This window comes from Lytechinus variegatus, chromosome 3, assembly GCF_018143015.1.
Source record: "Lytechinus variegatus isolate NC3 chromosome 3, Lvar_3.0, whole genome shotgun sequence".
NCBI lineage: Eukaryota > Metazoa > Echinodermata > Echinoidea > Temnopleuroida > Toxopneustidae > Lytechinus > Lytechinus variegatus.
Genome location: NC_054742.1, coordinates 66230625 through 66245412, shown reverse-complemented (window position 1 = coordinate 66245412; position 14788 = coordinate 66230625). Strand labels below are relative to the sequence as shown.

The 14788-nt window shown below is 34.5% G+C and overlaps 1 long non-coding RNA gene across 1 annotated transcript; it reads left to right on the top strand.

The window, feature by feature from the left end:
• Nucleotides 1-4205: 4205 nt before the first annotated feature.
• On the top strand, nt 4206-14147 carry LOC121412270. The gene is made up of 3 exons (XR_005969586.1): nt 4206-4540; nt 12010-12122; nt 13930-14147. It is a non-coding gene; the product is annotated as an uncharacterized LOC121412270 (long non-coding RNA).
• Nucleotides 14148-14788: the final 641 nt, after the last annotated feature.

The window sequence follows — 14788 nt, the reverse complement described above, 5'->3', positions numbered from 1 at the left end:
GACTTAGTGAACTTTAAAGGTCAAGTCTACCCCAGAAAAATGTTGATTTGGATAAATAGAGAAAACTCGAACTAGCAGAACACTGAAAATTTCATCCAAATCGGATGTAGAATAAGAAAGTTATGGCATTTTAAAGTTTCCCTTATTTTTCACCCCCATGCACGTACAACTCAGTGACATATGAAGATAGTCAGCCGATGATATGTCCATCACTCACTATTTATTTAGTTTTTATTGTTTGAATTATAAGATATTTCATTTTTTTACAGATTTGACAATAAGGACCAACTTGACTGAACCATATATCAATCAGTGCTAATTCCTCATGTTCATCAGGGAGAAATCAATCGTTGATTGTTTCACTTTATGAGAGGAAAGTCAGAATATTTTATATTTCATATAATACAGAAGAAATAGTGAGTGAGTGATGTCATCAGTTCTCTCATTTGCATACCAGCCAGAATGTGCATATAACTGTTTTGTGAAATTAAGCGAGACTTTAAAAATGTCATAACTTTCTTATTTTACACCCGATTTTGATGAAATTTTTAGTGGGATACTTGTTCGATTTTTCTCTTTTTATTCAAATCAACTTTTTGTTAGGGTGGACTTGTCCTTTAAACAAAATGCACGCTCTTCCATACATCGGTTGAAGATTTGTTTTTTCTTAAAGAAGGAATATTGAAAGCTAAAAGAGAGCATATCAACGGAACAATTCCATAAACAGATTTGTAAATGAATTTTGAACATATAATTCTACAATTATGGCGAAGACAATGAAAAGATTAAAAGGAAGTCTGCTGATTAGCAAGAAGTCCGATCGTCATATCAGTTTATGCCATTTTGGCGCAAGCCTCCTTTTCAAACCCAGATAAAAGCATTCCATGTTCACTCAAACATGAACAAAACTATTTTTAATGGCATTTGAAAGACTTCAGAGCACCTATTAACACCAAAATATAGACATCATAATTTGAAACAAAAACTTCATAGACTTTTCAATTTTTTTTATACGCATTGTATAGCACTTTGGGGGGAAAACACGTACTAAGGGTAGCCGATAAAATCAACTTTCAAATGACACCAAAAAGTTGGAAAAGTATTCATGCTCGAGCGAGCACTGTCCACTAAAACAAATGGTATCAACATTAGGATGGGCCGGAATTAGCCTTCCAATTTAAGTAACTGTTTTTGAGAGGCAAATCCTTTGGAACTTGCAAGTTAATGGCGTTGTGATAAATCAATGATCAACCGTGACCAGGTTTGGTTGTATAAGAGAATTTCATAAATTATTTAACTGAACTTCAATGCATGAGTGAACACAAATTACATTTTCTGGGCAGCATTTCAACTTTATCCTGTGGATCTCAGCAATGTGTTCATCGGAGTCGGGAGAAAAGGGGGAGAGACAGGACTTAAGTGGGAGAAGTAGGTTGACATGGTTGATGGAATAAGGGTCAACAGAACATTTAGCCCCCCCCCTCCCTCCCTCTCTCCTCTCCCGCCCTCCCCTCCTGTTGAGAGACTGATTGCTATTGTTATGTGCGCGTGAAGTCCAGAGCAGAATGTTGATTTAAAATTTAAATAACTTCTGAATTGGGGCATCAACTTTTCCCATCAGTCCTTTGATAGTAATCAACTCATTCAATGTGCAATGTGATCAATCAAACATTCCGTTTTTTCAATAAATTTATTTCACAAATCATCATAATCAGTAAATTTATTGATAATCATTCAATGAAAAAAAAAGACCATCAGCAAACGGTCACTTGGCATTTAAGTTTTGAATAGGTTACAATCCCGAAAGTGAGAGAGATAGAGAGAGGGAGAGGGAGGGGGAGCCTGGGAAATGGAGGTGAAGGGAGGGGGGGGGGTGGTTCACATGACTTTTAATTTGTAAAAGGAAAAAAAAGAGGAATACCCTTTATAGCCATGTCTCACCTAATCTCACCATCTTGCTTGTAACATACCATCAAATTACTCTGACTCTCACGAACACACTGCTGAGGTCTACAAGATGAATATGCAACACTAAATTTACAATTCCTGTTCACTCATGCGTTAAATTCCAATTTAGTAACTCATGAAATTTGCCTCAGAAACCAAACCTTCTATATATCTCACTCATTAATTCAGCATAATACCCTCAACTTTGCAAGTACCCCCAAACAAAATCTGAAAGAAATTGGAAGGCTAATTCCGACCCCGCATAATTTTTATGCCCTTTGTTTCCAAACTTTTGGTGTCATTTGAAAGTTGACTTTATTGACTTTCCATTATATAAGTCTCCCCCCCCCCCCCGAAAAAAAATTGTATATGTTTTATTTGGCAGCCATTTCAAAAGCGTATGTTTTTTTGGACGCACTGTGGACACACATGGAATATATATCGGCATGGCAATCTAGGTAGGATATGAGCAAGCTTACATGATGGGACCCATTATGGCCATATACATGCATGGATATGCCATTCTGGGTTGGATTATGATCAATATAATTATGGGACCCATACATGCAATTAATTCTGGTACATCCAGCTGTGGGATATAGGAAATTCATTCTTGCCAACGCTCATTAATTTATTTCACTGGCTTCCTTTGAAACAGGGAATTATAAATTGCAATTGTTTAACACTAAATAATAACAGACTCCAGGGGAGCGTTTCATGAAAGGACTTGTCAGACGTTTTATCCGACAAGTCCTGTTTTATCCGACAGTTGCTATAGTAACATTGCTTCTCAACCAATCAGAATCCAGGAAAGTTGTCAGATCTGACAACTTGTCGGACGAAAATATTGATGAAACGCCCCCCAGAGTAGGCTATAAAACACATAGAACAACTATAGAATACATTTGGCGCAAATATTCACTACTGAATGATACGCGCTGTATAAGCTAAAACAACAACAACTTAGGTCGACCGCAGGCACGCGCGTAGCCGGGGGGGGGGGGGGTGTGGTCTTTGGGGGAGGTCGTCCCCCCCAAAAAAAAAACGCACCATAAAAGAAAAGGGGGAGGAGAAAAAGAAAAAGCGAAAGGAGAAAATGGAAGAAGGGTATAGCTTTTTTTTTTCTTCTTTTTTGGTCAAAATAATAAAATCCTAAATGAGAAAATCTTCTCTCTCTTCAAAATTTTGCTTCCGTGCTCCGCGCTGTAAAAATTTCAAAATTGCCTTTCGCCTTTGTTTCCACACACCTTTTTTCTACTCCACTACCCATACTATGAAGAATATTTTTTTTAATCGCATTTACACAAAATTTCGGCTCTTCTGTTCGGAGCAGGTAAACGCTACCGTCACTTCCCGAGTCCCCAAATCCTATTTCTTCTTTTTCAGCAAACATTTTTTTTAGCAAAGTATCTGCTCAAAGGGGGGAGGCCGTAAATTCGTGCTGTACAATCTGTAAAAGTATGTACGATAAAGCTTTATACTATATATCGCTGTACATCCATCTCCTGTCTTGTCTTGTGCCATCGATTTGAAATTTTGAACATCACTGAAGTTTCTTAATCATACAAAAGGAAGCGAAAATTACACATTTTTTTTGACCAATATAAATCACAAAAGTTTCCGTGCTTCGCGGGTATGGGAAAGAAAGAGTCCCTCTTCTAGCTTGCATCATCCCTTTCACATCTTGAGCTATATTTTCTCCGTATTATCTAAGAAATATCAAACTAAGAGCAGGATAAAATTTCAGAGAAATTTATAAAATTTAGAGCTTGAACGCCATTCGTGGGAAGAAATATTTCCTCCCTGCATATATCCACTCTCTTCTCTGTTTTGCAAGTGAAAGAAATTTAATGTGGCTAAAGTTTTTACAATCAAATCTGATGTGAATAAGGTATGCATTTCATAAAATTTCTGTTCTCATTTTTTTAACGTCTTAGCTTTCTTGCTTCGCGCGGTAAGAGGAATTATTTTTAATTCCTCAATCTTTTCCCATTTCGGGGCGCTCATGAAACTGGTTTTGTTTTTAATCACAGCAAGTCACTTGAATTCGCGTTGATAAGGGTATTAGAGACGCATGAGACGTCTTCTTTTGATTTAGATTTGATGAAATATCCAAAACTTTGCGCTCCGCGCGGGAGGGGGAAACTCCCCCTCCCTCCTCTGAAGTGTTACAGCCTCCTCCAAATTTAAATCCAGGCGACGCAGTTGGAAGAGCGCCATCATAATCAACTACTAATTCACCTCAAAGTAGCTTTGTATCGGTTTTGTATACTGGTCACTGAGCAAAGGTCAGTGTCAGTGATACTGGTCCTAACTAACCTTTTTTTGCTATCGTGTTAGTCGTGAACTACCGTTTTTATTGCGAAATACCGTTTGCTGCTAACTAACGTTTACTGCTCCCGTTTGAAGTGATCTACATTTTTAGTCTGATCGAGAATTTCCTGGCAGGTTCCTTTTGTTTATACCATCGCTGATTAACGCCAATGCAATCAGGTGGAAAAATACATTTGTAATCATTTTCTCAGATAAACACTGCATTTCTTAAAAATCTTTTTGTCAAAAGCCAGAACATCAAAATGACGAACTCGAAATTGTGAGTATATATTTGACTTTCATGTGATAACATCAATTTTCTTATTTTTTAAATACAAAACTGGGCGTTGTTGGTATACGTGATACCATCTGACACTCCGAGATCCCATGTTTCGAGTCACACTCAACATTATATCGAAATACTGGATATATAAAAGGATCCTTAAACAGTAAAAACGTGTTAAACAACCTGGTTTACCATCTGATTCGATATTGTTTTAATTTCAAACAAAATGTTTACAATAATTAAAGCACCGATGTTCAAGATATTTCTTATATTTATTGCTTACAAGTTGTCAACATTGTTAAATTTTCTGAACATTATATATTACAAAATACTAGTTGTAGTGAGTGTAGGAGACATGGGGGGCAATACGGCCTACTATTATTATTATTATCATCATTATTATTATTATTATTATCATTATTATCATTATTATTATTATTATTGCGCATATAGCGCTTAACATATCGGAACGACGTCTCTAAGCGCTTTACAGATATAATTATTACTAACCCGGTCATCGGATCCTTGCATGCCCGTATACAATGTATGCACCTTCTCCACTCTCTGGGGAGCATTCCAACAAGAGTTCCAATTATATTGCTGGGCATAATACATAGGCTTTCGCATCCTACCGGGTACCCATTTAACACCTGGGTGGAGAGTGGCAAATTGTATATTGACGCCTTGCCAAAGGACGCTAGGCCATGGTGGGATTCGAACACACGGCCCTCTGATTACAAGGCAATAGTCAGAACCGCTACACCACGTCGCCTCCAATGAACATAATGCATACTCATGTGGGTGCGGGTTTGTGCTTATGGCCTTTTTATAACGAAAATCTGATATTGTGATAAATATTGATATGACATTCACAAAGTCATACCATAATTCCATCTATTCAATTCACTTTCTTTTTCTCTTTTTTTAAATATGTAGTTGTTCTCACTGTTAATGTCCTCATTTTTTTATTAATCCAAATCGGCTGTAGCCGATCTGGATTAAATCCGTCAAAAATCCACTAAAAATTAATTTTGGGAACTAAAGAAAATTTTTGTCTGAAATGTTTCGACATTTTTACCCGAAGAATGGAAATTCTAAGCACTTTTTGTAACTTAAACAGAATAGGTATATAACAAACAATTGATGCGAGCGCAAAGCGCGAGCGGAAAATTTCGAGATTTAGACCTACTGAACAAGTCATAAAATTGGGGACCTTCCTTACATTGATAATGCGAGAGCAAACTGCGAGCAGAAATTTTTCATATGCCTTTTGAACTGATCGAAAAGGTACCTTTTATAAGCATTGCCACTTAGCCACGAAGACGTTACATATTTCAACAATCAAGCTGAAAATTTTTGACATTTCTACATAAAGAATGGAAATTTTCAACCAATTTTTATAATCGTGAACAAGATATACAGCTATATAAATAAACAATTGATGCGAGCGCGAAGCGCGAGCAGAAAAAAAATCGAGATTTGGACCTAAAAAAACGGGACACTCTATTCATGTTTTGTAAATCCTGAAAAGAATGAGTAATAGGGGATCTTTGTGCATTAATAATGAGAGCACAAAGCGCGAGCAGATTTTTTTTCATATTGTGATCTGAAACTGGATAATGATAATGTCCTTAGGACATGCCATCATGAAGACTGTCGTCCTATTCCTCTTGCTAAGCTCGAGATGAAACAAAAGGGACAATTCAATTATTAATTTAATATCTTATTCATTGATGCCTAATGAGGGCGCGAAATCTGATGATATGACGGCCAGAAAACTGGACGTTTCAATCATTTTTGTAATTATAAATAGGATGCATCAGTTAATACATTATTAACCATTAATGCGAGCGCAAATCGCGAGCCTAATTTTTTTTATACACTCTCATGAAAAGGGGATTTTAAGTAGTTTGTTGTATAATCAATATTGAGATATACATAACTCGCCAATCAAAATGCGAGCGTGCAGCGCTAGCTGATACGTTTTGACAATCAGACCTGAAAGGGATATTTTGAAAACTTTATGGAATACAAGAAAATAATAGGTACCTGATAAATCAAACTTTGTGATGTAAAATAAGAAAGTTATGACATTGCAAAGTTTCGCTTATTTTTAACAAAATAGTTAAATGAACGAGCCAGTTACATCCAAATGAGAGAGTCGATGATGTCACTCACTCGCTATTTCTTTTGTTTTTTATTGTTTTAAATATGCAATATTTCAATTTTTACGAATTTGACGATGAGGACCTCCTTGCCTGAAGCACAAAATGTTAAAATAATGGAATTCCACATGTTCATGGTGGAATGAAACTTCATTTCACATGACAATGACGAGAAAATGAAAATATTTAATATTTCATATAATAAAATACAAAAGAAATTGTGAGTGAGTGATGTCATCAGTTCCTCATTTACATTCCGACCGAGATGTGTATATAACTGTTTTGTGAAATGAAGCGAAACTTTAAAAACTCCATAACTTTCTTATTTTACATCGGATTTTGATGAAATTTTCAGTGTTATGCTCGTTAGATTTTTCTCTTTTTATTCAAATCAAGTTTTGTTGGGGTGGACTTGTCCTTTAAAAGAATGACCACAGTTAATAGGTCCATGCTTAATTTAAAGCTAAAATTAAACAGCATCTTCTTGCCATTTACAAGTGATTCCTTTAAATTAAACCAAAATTAAACAGTTATATGATATATTATGTTTTATCTTGTAAATATTGTAACTTGTTTCATGTATTATTTCAATTACTATTTCCTATGTATTTTATTCCTACTGTAATTTATTTGCTGTATTTGTATCACTGTAATCTATTTGTCATGGATCCCCCTGCTTTTCAAGCCTCTGGCTTTTCTAGGGTGTTTGATCCTCACATTTTACAATGTATATATCTACTCATGTGATTTTTACCTAATAAATAAATTGAATTGAATTGAATGTCTGGCTGAATATAATCGAAGCTGTCGTTCTTTGAGGCAACCATTTCTCGTCATTCCTTTCTTGTCTTATGTAGTACTATACTTTCAAGGCTGGGTATATATATGGCAAAGATAAATTTTACGACAGTTCAAGGCCAGCAATATATCTTGACTACCAAATGAATCACTGATTAATATAGATATAAAATGATTCCCAAGTAATTAGTAAAACACCAGCTTGGCGTTTACCAGCAAAAAGCTCTCGGAATGACCATAAACAGAAACAGAAATCATACTGGCACAATGAAGGCTTGCATAATTACAGTTCACATGCATAGACATGATATGTGTCCCCACCCCCTGCAGTTTTATATGAAAAACAACACTATAAAAAAATATTGGGTAAATTTTAACCAACACGAGGGTAATTATGTGTCCAACAAATTTGGGGCAATATTTTACCCAAAGCAGAAAGCACATTGTCCAGTAAGGTTTAAAAAAATAAGCAGCAATTAATTTAGAAAGGGCAACATTTTCATCACACAGGATAAATGAAAATGCCCAAAAGAAATATCCGATGTTGGGTGGATACATAATAGCCCTCATAGAGCATTTTTACCCAATATTATTTTTTAGAATCAACGATTTTATATAGATGTTCATTTTGTAGTTACAGTATAGTGTTAACATTGGTAGCTGAGAAAAAAAACATGTGTCATACTGTTTCATTTCAATACATGACAGATAGGGAGAAAATTGTTGTTAGCTTCTCTGAAAATAAATTTGAATCATAAATAATTTACTTTCCTTCTTAATTTGATGGAAAAATATCCAAAATCTAAATTCTTCCACAAAATTTCAATATTTCCAAAATATTTCCTTCTAGGAAATTTATTTGAATTGAATCAATTGAATTCTGTATCGAAAACAAAAATCAATCAACATGGTCTATCGAATTTACGAGGCCATCTTGCATTTTTTTGATCTCCTGCAACATTGGTTTTTGAGGTGTAGGCCAATTGAAACTTTGGTGTTATGATGAGCTAAAAATCAAGATTTTTTAATGGCATGCGATCAGTGAAAGCACTCCACTAGCAGGGGGGACAAAACCACTAGGAGGGGGTGGGAGCACTTTTTCAGTGATCATGTACAAAAATGTGAAAATGACCATCAATTTTTTATTTCATGCATGTTCATACCCCATACCCTTCAAAAATTCGAATTCATTCCGCTGTCCTTGGCTTGTGAAATCCACTGATCGAGGATGGACAGGCGACCACTTAATACAGGCATGGGTTGTCAAGGGACACAGACTTAAACGTCCCATCAATGATAATGGCTTCATGGGATCCGATGAAAATTACTCATAACTTTCATTCCCATAATGCACACCACCACACAAAACTGATAATTATATGATTGCTTCAATATTTACGAGTGAGTTACCCGGTAATACAGTGCTGAGCGAATGATCATGGGAATGATTTTTAAGATTGATTGCATGGATTGTTTGTATATGATTAATCGTAAAAAAACAGCCCAACGATCACTCTCAAAGCTTTCATATCAAGGGGCCCTAAATGGCTTGCGCCAAAATAACACAATTTGCACAACAAAAGCAGCAAACTGAGTACTCGCAATATATCATTGCTCTGTGCATGTGTGGTTATGTTTAATTTATATAATTTATACAATCGTACAATAATTCAATTTCATAGGAATCTTGTTTCTACATGAATGAAAATTACTGATGACAATTGAATATTAAAGTGAGGCCTTGGCAACGTATTTTTTGCCTTGGACTGTCCAATGTTTTTGACTCGACATTTCTTTGACTCAAAAGAAGGAGACCTACATGAACATATAGTCAGATAAATCAAATATCAGTAAGGAAGAAAACTTTCAACTTATATCACTTCTCAATAGCTACCAAATATAGATGGCCTATATATCTTCTAAAGTTATGGATATCATTTGAGACAAGATAGCTTGTGTGAAAACAGAAAAATCAAAGAAACAGATCAACGAAAGTTTGAGAAAAAAATAGATAAATAATAATAAAAAAAAGTTATGAGCATTTGAAGTTTAGATCATTATTGTAATGTAGATCCTCTAACAGTCTAAGGCAATGCGACAAAGAGGTGTGATGTCACATGTTTTTCCATTACTTTTGCATTTATTTCACTTAAACTGCCCCTATTATCACTTCTTTCAGTAGATCATGTATTCATTCTATAGGAGGGCATGCAATACAGATTTTCAAAGAATACATAATGGATAAAGAGTTTTTATCACCATAAGAAAGAGCAAAAAGAGACATTTGGGGGTTATTTTATAGTCCATCACATAGAAAGTTGTTCACATGTGACATCACACATCTTTGTCGCATTGCCAATGGGAGGATCTTCATGGCATTAGCAATCGCAATATTCAAATGCTCATAACTTTATTATGTCTGATTTTCTAAAAATTTGTTTGATCTTGCTTATTCTTTGATTTTCTCTAATTGATTTTCAATAATTATTTATCTACTATTGGGAAAAATCTAGCTGAGAAAATTGAGGAGCCAAATGTTAATTACCGAGCGTTCATTGGTCCATACATTAGTCAAACATTTTTCTTCCTGCCAATAACAAGTTCAGAAGTTAAAGGAATGTTATACACTCTTGATCAATCTAAAGCAAGTGACTATGATGATATATCAGTTCGACTGTTGATATATGCTATGAATTGTATTTGCAAACCTCTTTCGCATATATTCAATCTATCATTTACCACAGGCATTTTTCCAGATAAATTAAAAGTTGCAAGAGTTATACCAGTTTTCAATAAGGGAGATAAAGAATTACCTGGAAATTATAGACCAATATCAGTTTTACCCGCGATTAGCCAAATATTTGAAAAACTAGTGAATGCACGATTGATGAAATTCATAGAAAATAATGAAATATTGTATAAACACCAATATGGTTTTAAAAATGGATACAGTACGAAACTTTCATTGATAGATCTTATTAATCAAATTACAAGATATACTGATGAAGGAAAGGTGACAGTAGGAATATTCATCGATTTTGCTAAAGCTTTTACGATTAATCATAGAACACTATGGCATTCGTGGTAAGGCAGTAGAATGGTTTAATGATTATTTACGAAACAGAAAGCAATTTGTTAATTATGATGGTGTAAATTCCGAATACAGGTCGATTTCATGCGGTATTGCACAAGGATCAGTTTTGGGTCCAACTTTGTTCTTGTTGTATATAAACGATCTGGCAAACTCATCAAATTATTTCAATTTCTGACTTTTTGCGGATGACTCAAATTTATTTCACACTTTCAATTGTGATGAACAACATATTGATTTATCAGAAATTAGACTCAATTTAAACAATATAATAGCATGGTGCAATGCCAACAGATTGACAATCAATGTTACGAAAACTAAATATATGTTGTTTAAGAATAGACGAAAAACTAGTTTGATATCAGGACAGTTGTCACTGAAATGAACTTTATTAGAGTATGTTGAATCAACATTATTTCTTGGTATATGTATCGATAAAAACCTTACATGGAAGAAACAGGTTGACATTGTCTGCAATGTGCTAAGCAAAAAAATTGGAAAACTTTATAGATTGAGGAATTATGTAACAAAGAGAATCTTAGTTATGTTATATAACTCATTTATTTTACCACATATAACGTATGGTCTGGAAGTATGGGGTGGGACGTGCAAAACAACCTTGAGCCCTATATTATTACTTCAAAAACGAATAGCTAGAATAATGATGTTCAACCATCATACTTATCACTCTGCTCCTTTATTTTATGATCTAAATATTCTCGATATTTTCAAACAACCAATATTTGATAGGAGTATTTATGCACAATTTAATTAATAATCGGTTGCCACATAGTTTTATTGATTATTTTTCATTTATAGACCATCCTTACAATACAAGAAATAGAGAAAAGCGAAATGTTAATCTTGAGAAAAACAATACCAATTTGGGAAAACAATCAATTTCATTTTCTGGTCCTACTTTATGGAATCTTCTGCCAAGTAATATTAGAAACACCCCAGTCGTAAGACATTTAGCAAATCGTTAAAATTAAAGCTACTGGAAAAATATAACTAATTTGGTATGGTAAAATACGGCCTGAAAACAAATAATTCTATATAAAGATTTTGTGAATAATCAAGATGTTTTTTTTCTTGTGGATAGTGTAAATATGTTCACTGAAAATGATCTAACCTTTCTGCAACAGTAATAAGTAGAATTAGTATTGAATTTGTTGTACAGTATTGAGATTTAGTTAAATCTATTGTTCAAACTATGATAATGATATTATTTGGGGCTAACCTCGATTAGCATCTTGCTATTATGTTACCTCCAATTACCAAATGTTTTGTTTATATATTCCTTGTAATTGTACCTGACAATGATATTTGGTAATAAATTCAATTCAATTCAATAATGCAGTGGTGTGCAATGTAACTCCTATCGAATTGATCTCTTACATCGTCCTCAGATTCTTGCCGTATTCATGTCGTCTAGTCTGCATATGGTTGGTCACTGTAGCCAGTATCTCACTGAGTATCACCTATCTCAACTCAATGCCAAGTTATCTTCCCAAGTATGATGGTAAGAAATTTTGTTGACATCTGCATCCCAACCATAATTATACGAATTTGAGTTTCAGGAGAGACATGGAACTTCGACGCCATTTTAATCATAATAATAATGATAATCTTCTTGTTTACCCAGGGTAGCCACTTCAGGGGCCCGTTTCATAAAGGACTTGCAACTGTTGTAACTTTGCCATTTTGGCAACTACCATGGAAACCTTGATTACGATTGGTCGCTGAGCACTGTTGCCTTGGTAGTTGCCATTATGGAAGAGTTACAACAGTTGCAAGTCCTTTATGAAACGGGCCCCAGATCTAATGAAATTTTGTCTCAGCAAGCCTTCATATGACAGAATGTTGTTATTAACCTCCATTCTAAAACCTCCAGCTCCTGACAAGAAAGGAGAAGTTCTCATTTTTTAGGTCTTTGGTATCTACCGGGGATCGAACCCACGACCTTCCATTTATGAGGCGGGCGTTCTACCAATGAACCATCCAGATGATATTATTCATGATGAAGAAAATTATTACAATACAATACAAAAATAGAGTGATTGTGATGTTAGTAATAAAAGTAATGAAGATGAAGACGAAGATGATGATAAAGTTAATAACATTATAAGTAACATTAATAATGATAATAATAATAATATTTATACTACTACTACTACTACTACTACTTCTTCTACTACTACTACTACTACTACTACTATTACTACTACTACTACTACTACTACTACTATACTACTACTACTACTACTTCTACTACTATACTTCTACTACTACTACTATATACTACTACTACTAATAATAATAATTATAATTATAATAATAATCAGAGTAAAGTAGTTTTGTGCATGTTAACTGAAAATCTCCCAAGTGAGTCTATATAATTGGTCATGAAATACAACCAATGAAGCACTTTTACCTCATGATCGGAATGCAAACATCATGTTCCCATGGTATTGTGTCCCGCAAGGTGACGTGTAGTGCCCTGTATTGTTTCTTTCATTAATATTATGTGAGTTCATTAGGAAAGAGGTCCAATATTCAAAATTGTATAAACCAGTAGTCAAGATCAAGATCAAAGCTTAGCCTACGTTTCAGTGCATATATATGACGTAATTTACACATTATTGATAAAATTAAAATAAGGTTTGAACGAAATCCCCTAATTTAGATAACACTACAAGGTTGTGTTACTGAATATCGTGTTACTGAAAAAACATATATATAACATTCCATCTATACCTCTTGATGACAAAACACATTCATACATTGTCTGCCAGTGGTCTGGCCTTGCGTATGCATCCAATGTATTGGGGTATTTCTTATGGATAGAAGTCTACTCGCATCCCCCGATGGATGTTACATTTTACATCATAATTTACATTTTTATTCTAATATGCACCATCTACTTTAAAGGACAAGTCCACTCCAACAAAATCTGATATGAATAGAAAGCAAAAATGCAAACAAGCATAACACTGAAAATTTCATCAAAATCGGATGTAAAATTAGAAAGTTATGACATTTTAAAGTTCTGCCTAATTTCACAAAACGGTTATATGCACATCCTGTTTGGTATGCAAAGGAGGGGACCGATGATATCACCGACTCACTATTTCTTTTGTATTTTATTATATGAAATATTTTGATTTTCTCGTCATTGTCATGTGAAACGAAGTTTCATTCCTACCTGAACACGTGGCATTCCATTATTTCAACATTTTGTGGTCCAGGCAAGGAGGTCCAAAGTGTCTAATTCGTAAAAATTGAAATATTGTATAATTCAAACAATTTCAAAATATATTCGTTTACAGACATAAAGCTGACCGAGAATGCAGAGAAGGAGGTGTACAGTAGAAAGGAGTGCGATCCTTGTCCACCCCAGGAACCATGCCCTTCTGGTCGTAATCTCACGCGTAATTTTAAGGCAAGTGCACTTCACTTCATCTTTTTTTTCACTGGCGTACAGACGGGGATGGGCCTTGGGGGTCATGGATCATCCAAACATTTTCATGAGACAAAAAAGGGGAGGGGAAGAAAAATGATGAAACATATTGATCGCTGAGTGTTATGTCAAAATATATCACAAAACTTGATTTTTGCACACTCTTAAAATGTTGGGCAGCATACTGTCCACACAACGATTGGTTAAAAAAAATTATCCAACTCTGGGTAGTTTTCAACTAATACCGTGTAGTTTTCACCTATTGGTCACAATATTGGTTTAAAACTACCCAGAATTTGATATTTTTTTTCAACCGATCGTTGTGTGGACAGTATGCTGCCCAACATTTTAAGAGTGTGCAAAAATCAAATTTTGTGATATATTTTGACATAACCAATAATTTGGACAGTATGTTGCCCAAAATTTTGAGTGTATAGTCAGGTCAAATTCTTTATAAAATTATTGCCGGTTACGCCATGTCCGCCCCTCATACCCTTTGCCTCATTATATCACTGCATTATTCGAATTATTTCACGGATAATGTATATTAATTGAAATAATCGCAATTAAGTATAATTACATGCACCATTATGTATTCAAGACTAAGTCATAAATACTTGATAGCTTGACAATACATCTAAAACACGTTGATGTGTTTCAAGTTGTTCTAAAATATTGGAAATACTTAGGTTTTCTGAAGCTAATACTCTTTTGTGGTCATATATTTT